This window comes from Hemicordylus capensis, chromosome 6 (assembly GCF_027244095.1).
Source record: "Hemicordylus capensis ecotype Gifberg chromosome 6, rHemCap1.1.pri, whole genome shotgun sequence".
In the NCBI taxonomy this organism is placed as follows: Eukaryota; Metazoa; Chordata; class Lepidosauria; order Squamata; family Cordylidae; genus Hemicordylus; species Hemicordylus capensis.
Window position 1 is genome coordinate 155,341,003 of NC_069662.1, and position 21,775 is coordinate 155,362,777.

Below are 21,775 nucleotides of genomic sequence, written 5' to 3' on the forward strand. Positions count from 1 at the left end.
ATACTACTGTACCTGTGTAGACTCATTGTATGAGTGTTTAAAGTAAGGTGTCAATGGGGCTTCTGGGTTTGGAAATCATAATAGCATTCCTGTTGCAAACTGTGAATCACCTCTAGTGCATGTAAGAAGAGGAGAGCTGGTCTTGTAGAAAGCACGAATTGTCCCCTTTGCTAAGCAGGGTCTACCATGGCTTGCATTTGGACAGTGACTGCCGTATTTTCGCATCAAGAACCCGTGGGTAATACTGTTTTTTTACAAATGAAAGGTGGGAGGATGGGAACTTAAAAGGGTGTGGGCCATCTTCCTAAGCATAAACATTTCTCTCCCTGCCACCTCCGTTGTTCCTCACTCTCACTCTCCCCCAACCAAGTAAACAAACACTTCTCTCCCCGCCATGGGGCTTGTTTGCAAGGAGGCAACATGGCTTCTGCATCCACCCCCCAACCAGCTCCAAGCGCCCCCGCCCCATGCTCCCTCCCTCGAGGATGCTGGCATTGCTGCTGCTTGCACCTGCTTTGCAAAATCCCAGTGAAGAGCTTTTGAGTGCGGGCTTTCACATTGTCTTTTTACGAGGATCTTTCTGAGGTGCAGGCTCTAGGCAGGTGCAGGCAGGTGCCGTAGGTGGGATTATGCACAAAAATATGGCAAATGTGAGTGCTGCATTATTTTTCGTTTAGAGGATGGGGCCGTAGCTCAGTGGAAGAGCATCTGCATGCTTGCATGCAGAAAGCCCCAGGTTTCAATTCCTGACCTCTCTATGGAGGGCTCAGAGGGACTCCTGCCTGAGAGTCACTGACAGTCAGTGGAGACAGTACAGAGCTAGATGGACCAATAGTCTGACTTGGCATAAGGCCGCTTCCTACGTTCCTGTGTTTTTAAGAGTTTGCATGAAAAGAGCTACTGTTCCTCATGCTGCATCCTTGCTTCTAGACAAAATGTACTCTGAAGCCCTCATGCATGTACAGAGCTTCCCATGTAGACCTCTGGATAAGGACTATGGGATATTCAGGACTAGGCATTATGGTACCCTAGAAGGGCTCAACCATCCCAATTCTTACAACCCAGTAAAAGTATCTTCCAAATATCTGCCAGCACATTTTCCTCACTGTTAAGCTTCAGGCACCTACAGCATCTCACCCCATTTAACTTGGGAGTGTTATTGGTGGATACAGGAAGAAGCCTAGCATCTTGTACTTAGATGCTTGGAACAGACATCCCATACACACATAGGGCCATATTGTTCCATGGATGTTATTCAGCAGCCTTATTCAAAGGCTGTCTTGCCCCTGAATCTCATCCAAGATATCTGGACCTGGGGCTGTTATTGCTAAATGTGCTGGTTAATTTATTTTAATGCATGAACATTTGAAACAACCCAGTGCTAGTACTGAGGTTATGCTAATTATTTCTTGTTTACACAGTCAGACAGGTGTTATTGACTGGTTTGTTTATTATTACTATTACCATTACTATTACTCCTCACCAGGCTGATAACATTGCACACGCTGAAGTTAAAAGAAAAATTGGAAGTGAATACATCAGGAGAGTTAGAAAAATCCTCAAGTCCAAACTCAATGGCGGGAACACCATACAAGCCATAAACACCTGGGCTACACCTGTTATCAGATACACTGCAGGAATAATAGACTGGACCCAGGCAGAGCTAGAGATGCTAGATCGTAAGACCAGGAAAGTAATGACCATCAATCATGCTCTGCACCCCCACAGTGATGTAGATAGGCTATACCTCCCTCGCAGCTCAGGTGGAAGAGGAATGCTGCAAGTCCATCAAACAGTAGAGGAGGAGAAAAGAGGCCTTGAAGAATATATCAAGGACAGTGAAGAAGATGCACTTCAAATGGTCAATAATGCGAAACTATTCAACACCAATGAAACATAGCAGGCCTACAAGAAAGAACAAGTCAAGAACCGAGCAGAAAAATGGAAAAAGAACCCACTGCATAGTCAATATTTGCACAATATAAGTGGAAAATCAGACATCAGCAAGACCTGGCAATGGCTTAAGAATGGCAACTTGAAGAAAGAAACAGAGGGTTTAATACTGGCTGCACAAGAACAGGCACTAAGAACAAATGCAATAAGAGCAAAAGTTGAAAAATCCACAACAAACAGCAAGTGCCGCCTTTGTAAAGAAGCAGTGGAAACAGTGGACCACCTAATCAGCTGTTGTAAAAAGATCTCACAGACTGACTACAAACAAAGGCATGACAAGGTAGCAGGGATGATACACTGGAACATCTGCAAAAAATACAAGCTACCTGTAGCCAAAGATTGGTGGGACCATAGAATTGAAAAAGTGGTAGAAAATGAAGATGTAAAAATATTATGGGACTTCTGACTACAAACAGACAAACATCTGCCACACAATACACCAGATATAACTGTAGTTGAGAAGAAAGAAAAACAAGTCAAAATAATCGACATAGCAATACCAGGGGATAGCAGAATAGAAGAAAAAGAAATAGAAAAAATGACAAAATACAAAGATCTACAAATTGAAATTGAAAGGCTGTGGCAGAAAAAGACCAAAATAATCCCAGTGGTAATTGGTGCCCTAGGTGCAATTTCAAAACAACTTGAAGAGCACCTCAACACCATAGGGGCCACAGAAATCACCATCGGCCAATTACAAAAAGCAACTTTACTGGGAACAGCCTATATTCTGCAACGATATCCATAATGACAGCAACAACATTGACAATAAAATTCAGCCATCCCAGGTCCTTGGGAAGGACTCGATGTCTGGATAAAACAAACCAGTCAATAACACCTGTCTGACTGTGTAAACAAGAAATAATAATAATAATAAAATTAGCAGGTAGTAAATATTGCCACAAGTCTTTAGGAAAAATTGTTGGGCTCAGTTTCAACCAATAGGTACCCGGTTTGAATGTATCACCTACAAATTTTGCATAATAGTCTTTAGTACCATCCATACTTCTGCAACAGCTACTGTCTGCACCAGTGATCAGAGATCCTCACTGTTTTTCAAGCGGGGGTCACTCTGGCAAAACAAGTCAATGTAAGACCCATTTCCCACTGTGCTGACTTCTGCACAATACTGCACTTTTCTCAGTGCTGAGAGGGCCCTTTAAGTGAGATGAAGCCCGCTCTAAAGAGCTCTAGGAGGAAAGCACTGGGAAGGGCTACATTTCCCAGCACTCTGTGCATGCCTTTCAAGATGGTTAAGGGGTCAAGATGGATGTTTCTCTTTAAGGCAGCCCCCCAGCACTGGGCAAAGCACAGAACTGCACAGTGAGAATGGCAGTCTCCACGTGGTGCCAGGGGACTGTGCAGAGTATTCAGCTTCAGGCGAAGCTTCACACTGGCCCAAGAGGGGAGGGTCCACTGAGCGCTCAAAGGAATGGCTTGCCCTCCTAAACCCAGAGGAGGGGAGCCACCCACGGCTTGCCCTGCTACACCCACAGGGGGCAAGCCAAGCCACCACATCCCACAGGGGAACGGCTCGCCTTCCTAAAACCCAGAGGAGGGGAGCCACCCACACGGCTTGCCCCGCTACGCCCACAGGGGGCAAGCCAAGCCACCACATCTCATGGGGAAGTTGTTGTTGTTGTTGTTGTTGTTATTAATTCAATTTAATAAACAATTAGTCAGGGGGGTGCACTTAGGGTTGATGGAGGCTGTCATGGGCCCCCGGACCTTAGAGTGAAGAACACTGGTCTAAACCATATAACCACGTCCCAACGTTCCATCCCATTCTCCCAACATTCGTTTGCACTCTTGAGTAACGAAGAAAGATGACCTCGATGGAACAATGAAGGTAGGAACAGATTTGATTCTTCCTGGCTGAGGATATCAGAGCAGGGAGCAATTTTGACCTTCACCCTAACAGTGACCTTGAATACATTTTCACCCATATAAATGGCTACCATTCATTCCTGGGGAGAAAATAAAGTGCTGCACCCGAGGACAATGTTATGGTGGAGGCAAAACTTGCCCACCACCTCCAATGCCCAGTGACCACCCATAGAGATACCTGGAAGAGGAGCAATGTCTCCAGGTCTGTAGGGGAGGATTGCTGGTCTTGTGATAGCAAGCATAAATTGACCCTTTGCTAAGCAGGGTCTGCCCTGGCTTACATTTGAATGAGAGACTACATGTGAGCACCCTCTGGGATGGGGACACTCTGGGAAGAGCATCTGCATGCTTGCATGCAGAAGGTTCCAAGTTCCCTCCCTGGCAGCACCAGAAAAGGCTGAGAGAGACTCCTACCTGTAACCTTGGAGAAGCTGATGCCACTCTGTGCAGACAATATTGAACTAGATGGACTCACTATATGGCAGCTTCCTATATAAATCCATTACTAGGAGACTGGTTCATGTGGAAGGAGGAGTCCCTTCCCTGAAACACAAATTTTGGGATGAGGGAAGTGGCATTCCATACCACTTCCTCTAGGCTTGAGGGCAGTGATGACTGAGTTAGCAGAGGGCAGGGTCAGGTGGCAGCCAAGCCAAGCCCTGCCCACTGCAATTATCTCATAGGGAGGTATGAGGAATGACTGGAATACTTTGCCCCCACCTGCCTGCCATTCTGTCTGCACTGATGTTGCTGTTTTGCTTCACTGCTGCTGTTGTAGCGGAGCAAGGCCAAGATCAGTCAGCCTCTCCACTCAGGGACTGCATCGAAAGCATGAAGGAGGAGCCCAGGAAACTTAAAAGGGAAGAATGCTGCTTCATAGGCCGTAGAGCATCCAAAATCCCCACTGCTGTTGCTATGCACAGAATACACCTTTTTCTTCCACCTTTTCCTCGTGCAATAATATCCTAAACAAGTCTGCACAGAAGTAAACCCCATCCCACCAAGTTCAATGGGACTTACTCCATAGTAAGTATGCTTAGGACTGTACCCTTAATGCATTTAGCCCTGCCCACCACCGGCAATCTTTCCCAGTGAAAGTCCTTGGTCTTGGCTGCTTCTGTCAAAAGACCAAAGCCTTCACAGAAGGAACAAAGGACTGCCCTTTGGTCATTGTGTCCTTTCAAAGAGGGAAAAGGGGCCTCCTCAGGTAATTAATGCCCCGTGATTAGTTCCTCTCTTCACATCCAGGAGAAGAGAAAGGAGAGAGAGAGAGAGAGAGAGAGAGAGAACACATCCCTTCACATATGTATGCATAGAAGGCGAGGAAGGGGGGCTAAGTGAGGACAAGAGATAGGTCAGGGAGACTAAGTAGCCTGCCTGCCTGTCCAGCCTAGAGAAGACCATTGCATTGACAGTCTGTCCCTTTCCTTTGATAAGAGGGGATCAGAGGAAATAACCCTAGCTTCTTCCTTCTGAAAAGGAATTCAATCAGGAAAAGAATGCCATTCTGCTCCCTCCTTTTAAAAAAAAATTCAAAAGGAATTAAGTAAAACAAGTCTTGTTTCATTCACTTCCTCCTTTTACATAATATAGCAAAGAGAAAAGGAGATAATTTTTAATAGAAGCAGAAGCAGCAGAAGGGTGGCTATATCTATAGCCACATCTTTGATTCTTCTCCCTTCATAGGAAATGTGTGCCTAAAGCTATTCACTCATGCAAAGCAAAGTGGAGATAGAGATGGGTTAGGAAGAGATTCACAGTGGGGCGGCAGGAGGCTCACAAGTTTTCCGCATAAAGGGAATTTCAGAAGTGAGCCCAGTTCTCAAGACTTGGAAGCAAATACAACCCATTGCTAAAAAACAACAAGACCTTTCTCGCAGGCCACAACAAAGACAAGGCCACACTCTTGAAGAAAAGGGGTAAAACGATGAACGTTTGCTCAGAACATAGAGGAATATAGCTTCTCAACTACATAAGCATCCCCTAGTCTATATTTACTGATGCTCATAATTGCATTTGATGTCAGGACCTTAGATAGGTTTGCCACAGCACAATGCGGAAACAGGCAAGTTGCATGCCTGTAGCTCCAATTCCCCGATATTTTGTACACGGAGCTAAGAGAACAAGCTAATCTCTTTTTAAATAACGGTTTTGTGTTAAAAACAAAAAACAAATATATACACATACACACACACCATTGCTTCCCACTCAGAGCGAGTTGAAGGAATGACCTTTAGTTTGCTCCTCCACAGGGAGTCTGAGAAAATGACCCCTGATCTTTAACTCAATGGGAGCACTGGAGAGGTCAGAAGGAATAACTCTTGCTCCAATCTCTCGCGCCACAGGGGTTTAAAGGGGGAAAAAGACCCCAAGAACCAAGGAGTATGTGATCAACAGAACTTTGAGCTACTTGTGAAGGAGGGTTGGGGGGAGAGGGAAAAAGAGCATGTTTACCTACAGTCCCGGTGGTGCGGGGGGGGGGGGTGGAATTATCCAGCACTGAGAAACAAGCAAACCCAATTCAAGAAAGAATGTGTCTCAGCTCTTTGACCCACAAATCAGGAAAAAGACAAGTGGGGGGGATCCAGGATGTAGTTCAAAATCAAGGTGGTCCCTCTGAAGAGATGTAATCAAGACTCAAAGCCATCAACCACAATAGTTTTGCTCAAAGGAAATAGCTCAGATTTAAGCAGAGTGGTTTTGTTTTAATGAGACAATCTTTTCTGCACCACTTACAAACATCTTTGCTGAATGTAGCATCAACTAAAGGAAAAATCTGTATTATTTGATGGGAAATTATCATCATGGGTATGGGTATAGGAATTAAAGCTTCTAAATTTCCACCCATGTTTCTTTCTTTGCCTCCCAAGTGCCAAAAAATCAACAGACAATGCTACCACCTAGATACTTTTGAATGGAATTTTTTAAACGGTTATATGATACACAGCCTTTCAAATCTCACCCAACCAAGCAGCTAGCCTCATAAACAGTTACTGTTGCTACAACAGTACAGTTTCCTACCTTACTAGGCTCCTACTTTACTAGGCAAGGCTTATAGCCCTGCTCAACAGCTAATATGGGGGGGGGGAATTAACCCCAGCTTTTGCTCTGCCCACTAACTACACTAACTGCCCAGAGAAGCTTAAGCATAAGCAAAGATCTCTTCAGCCCATTTCTTTGAGAGGATTGTTCCCTTCTGCACCTCAACTGCTGTCTCCTGTGCATGAGCCAAGTCTCAGGCAAATAGGGTTGGACCACTGAGGGATACAGTCAAAGGGGAGACCTCTGCCAATGGTTTGCACTGATGTAGCAGAGCCCTTTGCTAGTCTTTCAGCTGGCACAAGAGGAACTAATGATCTGCATAGAGTCCAGTCGTTTTAGATCAATTGTGTGTGTGTCGTGGGGGACGATCTCAAGTTTTGAAATTTGCACAGATGTTGAGGAGACTGTTGAAGTAACATACTAAAAGTCCTGATCGTTACAACTTGAGTTTTGGCCATCTTGGGAAAACGGCCATAAAAAATCATTTTTCGCATATATCACGCAAACCATTGCTCCAATGGGGAAATGTTATTAAATACAAACACTGTGGAGCATTATAATTCTCTATAAAAATGTGGTGTTCAATGTGGATTTCAACCAACAGTTTTGCTGTAAAGTGAAGGTTTCCGTGCAACACTACTTCATGGCAACTGAGCCATCCCTGTTTTTTGTCTGTTGCTCACTCATATAAACTTTTCCTGCAAAACCAAACTTAAATATAATTAAGGAACATGACATTTACTGTCAGTCACAGGAGGGGTTTCCCCCTCTTCTTTTTTGCTCTGCAATTCAAGAAACCTGTGGAGGGAAGAGTGCGTGCAGTTTGTGAAACATGGGTCACTCACACTCATTTCCACACCACCCAAGTGGTATCCCTATTAGGCCTAATCCAAAGCTGTAATTTAGAAAAGTCTTATTTTCTTTACAGCTTGGTTTGTACTGGGAGTATCCAACTCATAACTTTGCTCCATGTTGGAAACTTGGAATCAGGAATTTGATTAGAAGCCAGAAGTGAAGGCATGGAGGTTGGTTAGAGCTCCCAGGCACCAGCTGCCTATTCCTATCCTATTGGATTTCTCAGGCTTCTATCAGTTGCTTAAAGGAGATTCTGATTGATGCTAGTAAACCTACCACCATCACCATGAGTCAATGCCAGAAGTATGGGAGATACCAGAGACTGCTCAAGACAGACCAAATCCTTCTTAAGACAAGGAGAACCTGCCACAGTTATTAAAGCTATTACTTATTATTCATGTTCTGCTAATATTCAAATTAAATTATTGTAACATATTACTTTGAAGAGTGCTTGGAAAGTTCTTTGGGCTCAGGTTGTAGCTGTCAATAATGGCCCATGTGGGAGTAATATAAAGTAAAGTAAAGTTGTGCTGTCGAGTCGGTGTCCTGGCGACCACACAGCCACGTGGTTTTCTTTGGTAGAATACAAGAGGGGTTTACCATTGCCATCTCCAGCGCAGTATGAGATGATGCTTTTCAGCATCTTCCTATATCGCTACTGCCTGATATAGGTGTTTCCCATAGTTTGGGAAACATACCAGCAGGGATTCGAACTGGCTACCTCTTGCTCCATATGCAAGTATACTTCCCCTGCTGCACCATTAGGTGGCCAGGAGTAATATACTATGATATTATTAAACTTCACTGGCTTCAGGTGATTTCCTTCAGATGATTTCCTACAGGTGATTTCCTGGTACAATTAAAGGTAGTGATTTTGAATCTAAATGGTGATGGACCAGGAAACCTTAAGAACCACATTCTCTCACATGAACCTACCTGTACGTTTCAGAATTTTTGGAGGAGCTGCTTTGCATTCCCTCACCATCGGAAGTACAGTGGGAGTGTCATGGGCATGCTGGAAGACTCTGAGGAGGAGTTGGAGGCAGAGACAGAGCTGACAGCAGAGGATGGTGGGCAAGGACCAGAGGTTGCAAAGGAGAGTGGGTCTGATGCCCAGGGAGTCGAAAATGAGTTAGAGCCGGGTGAGGCAGCTCTTGTGGAGGAGGTGCAACCAGTCTCAGCTGTGAAGATGCGCTGATCCAAGAGACAGCAAGAGCTAAGAAGCCGCATGCGTAGAACAACAGGCAAAGCTGCTGACTCAGCAACTCTTAATTAACAGCACCAGGGGCTCGGCCTATTTAAGACGCCTGTAACATAGCTACTCTACTGATAGCAACAACTGTTTCCTGCAAGTTAATCAGCTGTGTTCTTGTATTGCCTTGACCGTGTTTGGACCCTGGACTGTGTTGACTTTGCCTGTGGATTTCGCTTTGGACTCTGTTGGGTTTATTGGACTGACTTGGAATGGTCCTGGTTTAGAGAATTTATTCCTGTTGGATTTTGCTGTTCTGCTTCTGCCTCTGTTGCGCTTCGTCTGGCTAGCCTGACAGATTTACAACAGGGTGGTTTAAAAAGACAGGACTTAGTGGCACCAAGATTGTTGAATTCCCTGTATCCGAGTTAGAAAGGATCCAGCCCGAGAGTCACAAGATCACCAAACGTTCCTCCATATTTCCACTCATCATAACAGCCCTCCAGCCCAGCAACATTGTAATACCCCAACACGCACTCAACTGTAAAGTGTCCAGATAACCCAATGACAACCTCAATAAAGTCAGCGAGAAGTAGGAGAAAAAAGGCCTCAACCATAGCCAATTGGCTGCGACCTAAAAAATTCCTACTTGGCCCCCAAAGGTGACCAGAATATCTCACACTGAGTTAAGGGACAGGTGGGAGGGTGCTTGCCTGCAGAGCAACTGAGGGGAAATGAAATTGAGCCTGCTGCTTATGCAGGTGATCCAGCAAGTTGATTGGTCCACCCACATCACGTGACAAGGGGGGAAAATGGCCACCCGCATGCCTGCCTCTCAGGCCGGGCCCTCAACTCCCCCCCACCCAAAGGGGGCAAGGAGCAGCTAAACCATAAAATATTTTTAGTCAAATGTGAAATAGTTGGTACATGCAAATTAAAATAAAAAAGAAATAAGGACATATAAATATCCGACAGGGAAAACTAGGGAACAAGTAAACATGCAAATTGTGAGGATTCTGTGCAGTACTGCATTTGGTGTCTCTCCTTCTGTCCCACTGGTACCTATGTTTGACATCATGTCACAAGTTATTTTAACACTACAGAAAAAAAATACACACAGTAGCAGTGATGTCCCCACCCCACCCCCTTGAACTTGCCCTACACTACTCTGGCATGGAGAGTGGGGGCAGGCACTCTACAGCTTGCCTATAACTTATTACAAGAGTCCAGCCTAGCTCAGAACTGCAAATAAGGTAGTAATAAAGACCTTGGAGGGCAGCTGCCATCCAGTCTAAAGAGGACTGGGCCATTTGGAGCAGTGGTCTGTCACAGTATAAGGCAGTTTCACTTGTTCATAATCCAGAAATGCAGCACAGATTCAGACAAGAGATGGTAATAAAAATGACAACATTTTTGTTTAATTTAGTTAATTTTATTACTTTTATTGTATTTTGTGTCTATCTTATTGTTGTGAGCCGCCCCAAGCAGTAGTGCAATGGAGGGGTGGGGTATACATATTTTAAACAAACAAACAAACAAACAAACAAATAAAAAGGTATGGGCTGGAAGGCTACCAACAGTGGCCTGTGTATTCTGCAGCTCCACCTTCACTGAGTGGCAAAAGCTGAGCCACACTGAAGCCTTGCTCCAGCTCCACAGCCCAGCACAGGTGGAGGGGAGGAGGAAGTGATCATCTCTCCTATCCCTCCAAAAGCCATTTTCACTGCCAAGAATATGTACCTGAGGGTTGTGCAGCCCTTAGGGACATATTCATAGCAGCAAAAAGGACTTTTGGAGGAAGGAGAGAGGCCAAAAATTGATTCCCCCTCCCTTTCTGTCTGCACTGGGCTGCAAAGCAAGGCTTCAACGTAACTAGGCTTCTGTTGCACTGCAAGAGTTGAGCTCTTCTCCTGCCCCATAGTGCTATGGAAGATATCAGGCAGTGTATGCTAGAACCGATGGTTAGTTGCATAGACATACCACTGAAATATGGAAGAATTCTACATAATCTATTCTTCCATGTAACAACTGTATTACATTTAAAGGATTGCTCGTTAATTTGAAATCAGAATGGGAAGTGAGTTGCAAATGTTAACATGAATTCAACAGCAACATTTCCTGGGGAAGAGTCTGTACTGCATCCAACACGTCCTTCAGAATAGTAGTCACATCAGGACATTGCCACAAAAAACAGCCACATCTGGTGACACCTTCAAGACTACTGCATTTATTGTAGCATACATTTTCACGGGTCGGAGCCCATTTCATAGAGTTACAGCCTTTCACAGCTGAAATGAACCTTTTAGTATGGTTACGCCAAAAGGGGGTAAAAGAAAGAAAGGACTTTCAGCCCTAATCTAGATACTCAGACATTATTGTTGATGGCTGCATGGAATGGTCAGAAAAAGTAATGTGTTTCGTCTCCCTCTCTCAGTCCATTGTTCTTCTTCCCCTCCATCTTCCCCATCTGGGCTCATAATTAGCATTTGATTTCCACAATTTCCTGCAATCTTGCATGTTCTTTTCTGAAACAGCATGTGCTCTATCTTCATGGGAAATCAATGTGGCACTATGTTTACATTTCAGCAATGTGTGTCACAGAAATTAATTTACCCCTATGTGTACAAAAGACACCTTTGAAATGAGGTGGAGGGGGGATACGAAAAGGAAGTGCCCAGCTGAGCACTATCAACATAGTGGGGATAGACAAAGGAGAGTGGCAAACATACCTAGTGAACAAAAAAATGCATAAAGCATACATAAAGGCTTTGACTTTTGCAGCCCCCTGTAGCAAAGGGCTTCTTTCTTATTTTTAAATGAATGGTGAAGACCATAAACTGTGAGCTAGAAATCCCTAGATATCTTAACAGAGCTATAGAATCAATCGGTGTTCTTACAAGTCACCAGCTCAGTCTCAGACCCTGCTCATATATTCTGTCATAATGGAGGCAATAATACTGGTCTTTCTTGCTGAGACGATGAGACAGATAGACACCCCAACAAACAATGGTTTGCTGGGCTGTGAACAGGACCCAAAATCCACTAGCCTGTGCACTCCCTCTTATTTCCTACCCTCTGACATTGGACATCCCCAATATAATTTAAACCAGCACTTTTCAACCTATTGTTGCGTGTATGTTTTAGATCAAGGGTTCCTAAGTTCTTGTTTTTTAATTTAAACAAGTGTGTCCCTTCTGTCTCCCAAGCTAGCAAAATAATACTCAGGATCATTCAACGCAGATTAGAGCCCTACATGGAAAGGGAAATGCCGAATGTTCAAGCTGGTTTCAGAAAAGGCAGAGGAACAATAGACATCACTGCTGATGCATGTTGGATAATTGAGAAAGCCAAAGAATACCAGAAAGAAGTCAATATGTGCTTTATTGACTACAGAAAAGCCTTTGATTGCATCAACCATGTCAAGTTGTGGAATATCCTTAGGAAAATGAGCGTCCCAGAACATCTCATTGTTCTCATGAGAAACCTATACACAGGACTGGAAGCCACAGTCCAGACAGAACATGGTGAAACATACTGGTTCCAGATCGGCAAAGGAGTAAGACAAGGCTGTATACTTTTTCCTTCTTTATGCAATTTATAAGCTGAACATATACGGAGATAAGATCAATTGGAAGAAGATGAGAGTGGTTTTAAAGCTGGAGGAAGAAACATCAATAACCTGCACTACGCTGATGACACCACTCTGATAGCTGAGGATGTGGATAATCTGCAGGCTGTAGTAGTGAAAGTCAAGGAGCACAGTGAAAAAATGAGACTACAACTAAATGTAAAGAAGACTAAACTAATGACAACGGGTACAGCAACCAGCCTCAGAATTGACAATGAAGAAACTGAAGTGGTGGATAGCTTCTGCCTTTTAGGATCGACCATCAACAGTAAGGGATCCAGCAGTCACGAAATGCACCGCAGACTAGCACTTGGTAAGGTTGCAATGAAGGCCTTGGAAAGGATATGTAGATGCCGTGATGTGTCTACACTTACAAAGATTAGAATTGTTCAGACAATTGTTTTCCCCGTGACACTCTATGGATACGAAAGCTGGACTTTAAAGAAGCAAGATAGAAAAAGCATTGACGCTTTTGAACTTTGGTGCTGGAGAATACTTTTGAGGATATCATGGACAGCCAGGAAAACAAACAAATGGATCATAGAACAAATCAATCCAGAATTTTCACTCGAGGCACAAATGACCTGGCTCAAACTATCATACTTCGGACACATTATTCAAAGACCCGGCTCCCGTGAGAAGTCCATAATGCTGAGGAAAGTTGAAGGACAGAGAAGAGGAGGACAACCAGCAGCAAGGTGGATGGACTCTATTACGACAACAATGAATGCACCACTGAGAGACCTTAAAGGCCAAGCTGAAGACAGATCATCCTGGAGAGACTCTGTCTATGTGGTTGCTAAGTCTTGACACAGACTTGATGGCACTTAATCAATCAATCAATCAATCAAATCCCTTCTGTCACTAAACCTTCAGCTAAGGTAATCCCAGAGAGAGAAACAACATCGTTTTCACAAATCCTATTTATTTCAATGGAGTACTCATGAGTAACTATTTTTTTATTATGTTTGAATGTAAAAAGAGTTGCCATGTCCCCCTAAAATTCCGGGTTTCACCTGAATTTTAAGCATCTCACCCAGCTTGCTTAGCCCACCCAGATTCTCCCAGATTTCAGCTTGCTTGCTTGCTTGCTATCTTAGCTAAAGCTAAGCTCTAGCCCTTGTAGAAGCGGAGTTATGGAGCAAAACGTGCAGTCACTATTCTGCTCAGAAATTATTTTAATGCGAATTTATATAATATGCAAATTAGGCACCTAGACTTGCAAAGCCAGAATATCGCAACCCTATGTGTGAACCACTTTTAGAAAAGCATTTCATTGGCTGCTGAGCTTGTCTGTCCTTCCTCCCCCTCCTGGAGACAATTTGTTTCACACACTCCTGTTTGTGGATGAAAGTGCCTGCGGCAATATGTGTAGTCTTTGATAAGGCGTTAAAGCTCTCAGGCAGAGGGGAGGGGGTAGGCTGAGCATAGTCAGTCAATCAGAGGCAGAAGAGGGTCTTCACTCTCCTCCCAACCCTTCTCCTGCAGACACATGGTTGAGGACATGTCGGCTTTAAACCGGTGATCCTCAGATTAGGAACAAATACTGTTGTTGCAACATGAGGAGGTCGGAGGCCCTGAGTACCCACAGGGAACCCTTGAAATACACCTACTAGGGGTAAGTACCCTGGGTTGGGAACCCGTGTAGAGTATCACTTTCAGGATATATTCAGAGTACTGTACCACTAAGCATGCAACTAGCATTTTTTGCCACTGAAAAACTGAGATTTCTGCATCAAGGCCTAATGATGTCATGAGGTGAAGCATGCTGATGTCATAGGACTGCCAGCCCTGAATTTTTTTTAAGGTATGGTATTGTATTGGGACAGGGTCCAGTGATAAAAGCCCAAGAAAATCAATGAAACAACCATTCCAAAGGCAAAATCTCAAGTCCACTCACACAGATTTGGTGGATGTCACCTGGGGCTGTGTGTTAATTATTGGATCCCTGAAAGGGCCTAGAAAGTGTCTTCACACACACACACACACACACACACACACACACACTAGATCTGGGCCGAAGCCTCAAGCACTGATGTGGGTTGATGACATCTAGAAACAAATCAGTCTAGTAGGCCCCAATTAGTTCTGGATCAAAACTGATGGGGTTCACCCGTTATTTAATATACAAGGGAGGAATGATTGGATGGATGCTGTTTCCACTCTTTTGTCTATGTAGGAACATGGATACAGATCATTATATTACTGTTTTTAAATCCTCTTGATCATGGAGAGGTATTCATGCTCTATCTTAATAAAGGGAATTCTCACATAGGAGTTCTCATTTATGTACTAAAAATGTAATTCTTTTCTCTCTGGTGGAACTCTTGCAACACATCTATAAATTGCAATTTTGTTAGATTTAAAGCATCTTTTCTTATACTTTTTGGAAAGCAGAAAGGAAGAAAAGGAAATTCCTGTTAATTAAACAGTCTGTTGCCTAATTAAAATCCCCCTAAGATGAGTACTCCCTGGAACTTCAGTGGCAACTGAAAAAGAAGTGTTAATAATGTCTTCTTGAGTGCTTTTGTTTGGTGAACATAAATTATAACTGTGTATCAAGAACATGAGCTGAACCTAAGAACAGGATATATGCCAAGATACTTCTGTACTGTATTCAGAAGCAGGAGAGTTTCTCTTTATTAACATGACTATCCATTGTTTCCTCTCAACAGAGGCAGCTAAACCCTCCATCCATCCACACCTGCCTAGCCTGCCCAGCTCCACAAAGAATTATTTTTAATTTCCTACCCCGCCCCCCAACAATAAGTGCATGTCCTTCAAATGAAAAGTATGAGAAAGGTTTCTGAAAACGATGGTGCATTGCTTAGGAGAAAGGGGCAGCTTTGTGTTATTTCCCATTTTGAAGACAGGAAGTGCCTTATATACTGAATCAGACCACTGGTTAATCTAGCTCAGCATTGTCTACATTGACTGGCTTTTCCATGGTTTCAGGCAGGAATCTTTCCCAGCGTTACCTGGAAATGCCAGAGATTGCAAGCAGATGCTCTACCAATGAGCTATGACCCCTTCCCTTGAAAAGGCTACACTAGTTCTCCTGCTGTGAAGCAGAGAAGCAAGCACTCCTGATTTACTGAACTTTAAATAGTCTGGCTCACTGTAAGGCAGCTGCACATGTTAATATTTTGTACTTTATTATGTACATAGCTTACCAAGAAAATTTCAACCTCACAAACTTCTGTACCTTCTCTCATTCCCATGATGAAGACAGACCCAAGTTGTTATTATTATTAATAATTATTATTATTAGATTTATATCCCGGTCTTCCTCCAAGGAGCCCAGAGCAGTGTACTACATACTTGAGTTTCTTTGTTCACAACAACCCTGTGAAGTAGGTTAGGCTGAGAGAGAAGTGACTGGCCCAGAGTCACCCAGCTAGTTTCATGGCTGAATGGGGATTTGAACTCAGGTCTCCCTGGTCCTAGTCCAGCACTCTAACCACTACACCACGCTGGCTCTCCAAGTTAGAGCAGGCACTCTTGTCTTTGTTACTAACTGGTTTTTCACAGTGCTCAGTCAACAGACCCATGTAACACTTGTACAACAGGGATATACTGCAACATTCTGTTGTGGGTCCATTCTTGCACACTTACATTTTCAAAAGGACTTTAACAGAGTCCTTCACCAAAGGCACTTGTGTAAACTTATCATTCAGTAATGATCCACCATCCAATGGAATTGACAGGCAGGAGATTTAGGAAGACAGGCTGAGGTGCTTCTTTATAAAGCATGTAATCAAACTATGGAACTCGCTGCCACAAGATGTTGCAATAGCCACTAGACTACTAGTCTTGATGGCTATATGCCCCTCAGTACCAGTTGTAGGGGAACAATTGTGGGAATACCTTCATCTCCTGCTTTATTTATTTAGTTAGTTATTGTTGCATTTCTATACCGCCTTTCGTTAAAAGACAACCCCAAGGCGGTTTACAAAAGTTAAAAACATACAATTAAAAGACAATAAAAACATAAAGCTAAAAATATAAAAACATATTAAAAACATACATAAAAACAATACAATACAAGCTTGTTGTCTTCCCAGAGCGGGGTAAAGAGAGCCAGTGTGGTTTAGTGGTTAGAGTGCTGGACTAGGACCAGGGAGACGCAAGTTCAAATCCCCATTCAGCCATGATACTAGTTGGGTGACTCTGGGCAAGTCAATTCTCTCTCAGCCTAACCTACTTCACAGGGTTGTTGTGAGGAAAAACTCAAGTATGTAGTACACCTCTCTGGGCTCCTTGGAGGAAGAGTGGGATATAAATGTAATAATTAATAATAATAATAAGAAGAAGAAGAAGAAGAAGAAGAAGTAGAAAAATCAACAACAAACAGTAAGTGCCACCTTTGTAAAGAAGCAGATGAAACAGTGGACCACCTAATCAGCTGTTGTAAAAAGATCGCACAGACTGACTACAAACAAAGGCATGACAAGGTAGCAGGGATGATACACTGGAACATCTGCAAAAAATACAAGCTACCTGTAGCCAAAGATTGGTGGGACCATAAAATTGAAAAAGTTGAAGAAAATGAAGATGTAAAAATATTATGGGACTTCCGACTACAAACAGACAAACATCTGCCACATAATACACCAGATATAACTGTAGTTGAGAAGAAAAAAAAAACAAGTCAAAATAATCGACATAGCAATACCAGGTGATAGCAGAATAGAAGAAAAAGAAATAGAAAAAAATGACAAAATACAAAGATCTACAAATTGAAATTGAAAGGCTGTGGCAGAAAAAGACCAAAGTAATCCCAGTGGTAACTGGCGCCCTGGGTGCAGTTCCAAAAGACCTTGAAGAGCATCTCAACACCATAGGGGCCACAGAAATCACCATCAGCCAATTACAAAAAGCAACTTTACTGGGGACAGCCTATATTCTGCGACGATATCTATAACAGCAGCAACAACACTGACAATAAAATTCAGCCATCCCAGGTCCTTGGGAAGGACTCGATGTCTGGATAAAACAAACCAGTCAATAACACCTGTCTGACTGTGTAAATAAATAAATAAATAAATAATTGAGGCAAACAAGATGTTGGACTAAATAGGCCTTGGCCTAATCCAGCAGTGCTCTTCTTATGTTTATGATCTCTCCATAAGAGAATCTACCACTTATTTTGAAGCAACAGATCCTGACGTTCTTAGCAACATACTTATCTATAGGATAACTGTATATCCTGATTTTCGACCAAAGCAAGTATTCAAGGCAGCTAACAAATTAATACTATTAAACATCAAAATAAAAAATGATCAGCTATCTGTCTTCTAGCATTCAAACCAAACCAATTCTTTTTTTAAACATTCATTAGAAATATTGAGCAAGTTCTTCAGTGCAACACTCCAGGCATTATATAAATGTTAAACAGAAAAAGTAATGTTATTTTTAAATTGCCCTCATAATCTTGCAAGGACATAATAGTGTAGTTTCACACTTTAAGAAAATATGAATTTGCTTTCCTTATATTAGAGACCTTGTTTTTCTTACTTAACTGGAATCATTTTTCTTCACTTCTAAATCTAAAAACTTTAATTATGATTTTCCTGCAAGGCCCTGGGTTATGAACTTGTGTGTGTGTTTTCGATCTCAAACTTAAAAAAAAATATCTGGGGAGAAAAGCTTCTTGATCATAGAAAGCAGAAAAAAGTCATGTTTTTGCCTTCTACATCCTTCAGGAAGGCCAATCAATCTCCTTTTCGATTTTCTATTCCAGGCTTCCAGATTAGTTTGTCTTTAATTTTTTGTATTTTTTTTTTTAAATCTCACTTAGGATATAACATAAGAGAAAGAGCTTAAATTTTCCCAATGAACACCAACCCTCATGTAATCCCCGGGTAAAGAGGCATCTTTTAAAGGGCAATTATCTTATATTTAACAGGGGAATAGTAATTATTCCAGTTCATCCCCATATAGCAGTGATCTTCACTATTTTTCAAATAGAGGGCACTTTGGCAAAAAACTTTCAGTGTGAAAGCCATAGTGTGAGCGACCTTCGCACAGTGCTGTTTTGTCCAGGCTAGTGTGGCCCTTTAAGATAAATGGAGCCCTCTTGAGCCCCAGTGCCATCTTGGAAAGTACACACGGAACACTGGGAAGTGTAGTCCTTCCTGGCACTTTCTGCATAGAATTATATTGGGAAAGCGCTGGGAAGGACTACACTTCTCAGTGCAACATGCATGCCTTCCAAGATGGTGCTGGGTTTTGAGAGGGCTCCATTTTCTTTAAAGGCCCCCACCAGGGCTCGGCAAAGCACAGCACAGTACAGCAGCTTTTGAGCAGTGCCAGGAAGCTGTGTGGAGTGACTTCAGCTGAAGCTTCACACAGACCTAATAAATAATTAGTCAGGTGCCACGCTTAAGGATAGCAGGAGCCACCATAGTAAGGATGTGCACAAACCGTGGTTCAAGCACAATTTGGGAGTGGAGCCCAGGAGCTTTAAGAAAGAGGAGAGCAGGACCTTACCTTATGCACATCCCTATGCCACAGGCTCCCAGGCCTTGCAATGAAGAAAGCTGCAATACAGCATCTTTTCCAGTGGCTGTCCTCTGTTGTGTCTTTTAATTGTGAGTCCCTGAGAGAGAGAGAGAGAGAGAGAGAGAGAGAGAGAGAGAGAGAGAGAGAGAGTTTATTCTATTTTGCTATATAAATCGCTTTCAGAACTTTTTTTAAATTGAAAAGAAGTATATAAATAACAACACCATAGCACAAAGGATGGCCATCTTTGCCTGCGCAAGAATTAGATCTGCATCAGAGACCCTTCTATAGGTGCCCACCCCACTGCCCCTGGCTTCAGAGAAAGGTGTTGACCATAGAATGGATCTTTTGTAGGGTGGTGCTTTACTTGTGGAATGCCTCACCCAGCACCGACACTACCAAATTTTAGGAACCAGATTAAAAAAATGGTTCAAGCTATTAAGCTGGATTTCATTAGTGAACAGATCTTCTCTGAGTATGATCCAGTAAAATCGTCTCTTTTACTGGAAGTCAGTTTTGATTCTGCCTCTGTGTTTTCAGATTATTATTATTATTATTGCTGCTTTTATGTTTTTTGTTTTTGTTTTATGTGTTTTGTTAAAACACATATTGTGTTTTGTTTTGTAAACACACATCTTGTTGTCTTTATTGTTCATGTCACCATTTTAGGAATTTTATTTAAATAGAAAAGTAGGCTATAAATATCTAAAATGCATGAATACATAAAGTACAGTGCACAAACCCACTGAAATCAATCTAAATGAATGGGTAACAATATTACCTTTCTTGTGCTAAAAGGTGATAAAGACTCTAGAGGAAAATAAGACCTAATAACAGCAGTGCTGCTTGGTGCTACCTTCCTTAACAATACGGACCAATTTGGCATGTGAAATTCTCTTGCAAAAGCAGAAGAAGATTTCACCTAAGAATCCTAGGGGAGCAACAGCAGGAGAGAGGGCATGCCCTAACCTCTTGCCTGTGGGCTCCCCAGAGGCATCTGGTGGGCCACTGTGTGAAAAAGGATGGTGGACTAGATAGGCCTTGGGCCTAATCCAGCAAGGCTGTTCTTCTTAATTATGCTGATTTATTTCACTTGCACAATGTATAGAGGTTACTGAATTCAGACTGGCACAGAACTTTGAATGCTCCAACTTTTCATCCATGACTATGGGGATATGCTTAAGAGAGGCCCAAGGCCTCTCTAGCTTAGCTTCCTGTTTCACACAGTGGCCAACCAGAGGCCTCTGGGAAACCCACAAGCAAGAGATGAAGACATGACCCCTCCCCTGCTGTTGCTCCTCTGCAACTGTATTAAAATACAGTTTTAATACAGTTGCTGGTCCAGTTTGGTCCCAGCTTCTCCCTCCAGGATATTCTGTAGAGGAGCAGGTGAGGGGACATGGGCGGGGAGGTGGAGTGGCTGTGGTCTATAAGGATATCTCCCTTACCAGGGTCCCTGTTAGGGTATCAGACCATATTGAATATGTGTGCTTGAGTTTGGGGACTTCTGTTGGTGCACCGATCGCCCCGCTGCCCAACGGAATACCTTACTAAGCTCATGGACTTGGTTGCGGAACTCACGTTGGAGTCTCCCAGACTTTTGGTGCTGGGGGACTTCAATGTTCATTTCGGGACTAATCTGTCCAGGGTAGCTCAGGAGTTCATAGCAAGCAGCCATGACAACTATGGGCCTATCTCAAGTGGTCTCTGGACTGACGCATAATGCAGGTCACATGCTTGATTTGGTCTTTTACTCCAGTCAGGGTGGTGTTCCGTGGGTGGGGACTCCTGTGATTTCCCCATTGTCATGGACGGACCACCATCTGGTTAAGTTTGGACTTACAACCACTTCCCACCTCCGCAGGGGCGAGGGGCCTATTAGAATGGTCCGCCTGAAGAGGTTATTGGATCCAATAAGATTCCAAGAAGGCTTGGAGGGATTCAATGTTGGCTTTGCTGGTGATCCTGTTGATGCCCTGGTTGAGAATTGGAACAACTTGCTCACCAGGGCAGTAGACACGATTGCTCCCAAGCGTCGCCTCCAACCTGCTTCAAAATTGGCCCCTTGGTATACGGAAGATCTACAGGGGCTGAAGCGGCAAGGTAGGCAACTGGAGCGCAAGTGGAAAAAGATTCAACTGGAATCCAACAGACTGTGACATAAGAGGACATTTAAAGATCTATGCTCAGGCAATACATGCGGAAAAGAGGCGGTTCTTTTCTGCCCATATTGCCTCTGCGAGTTCATGTCCAGCGGAGTTGTTCAGGGTTGTGAGGGGACTAGTATCTGCTCCCCCTCCCTTGAACCAGAATTTGGAGTCATCAGTTACACACTGTGATGTGTTTAAAGAATTTTTCGCAGATAAAATCTCTCGGATTCGGGGCGACTTAGATGGAGACTCCACAATTAATTTGATGTCTGAACTGGAGATGTTCAACAACTTCTCTTATGTGGTTCAACTGGATCCGTTTCAGTTTGTGACTCCTGAGGATGTGGACAAGCTGCTTGGAGCAGTGAGGCCTACCACTTGTTCTCTTGACCCTTGTCCCACATGGCTTGTTCTACCTAGCAGGGAGGCTGTTGTAGACGGCCTGGTGGAAATCATAAATGCTTCTCTGAGGGAGGACACGATGCATCTTCTAAAGAAGCCTGCATTAGATCCCTCAGAGTTGAGCAATTATAGGCCTGTTTCCAACCTCCCATGGCTAGGCAA

The 21,775-nt window shown here is 43.3% G+C and overlaps 1 long non-coding RNA gene across 1 annotated transcript in view; it reads right to left on the reverse strand.

Annotated features, from left to right (window-relative positions):
• LOC128330472 (uncharacterized) overlaps positions 1-21,775 on the reverse strand; it is a 138,869-nt gene that overhangs the window by 106,354 nt on the left and 10,740 nt on the right. Inside the window, exon 2 of the long non-coding RNA XR_008310113.1 lies at positions 19,050-19,158. This is a non-coding gene — a long non-coding RNA (uncharacterized LOC128330472). The remainder of the gene's footprint in view (positions 1-19,049; positions 19,159-21,775) is intronic.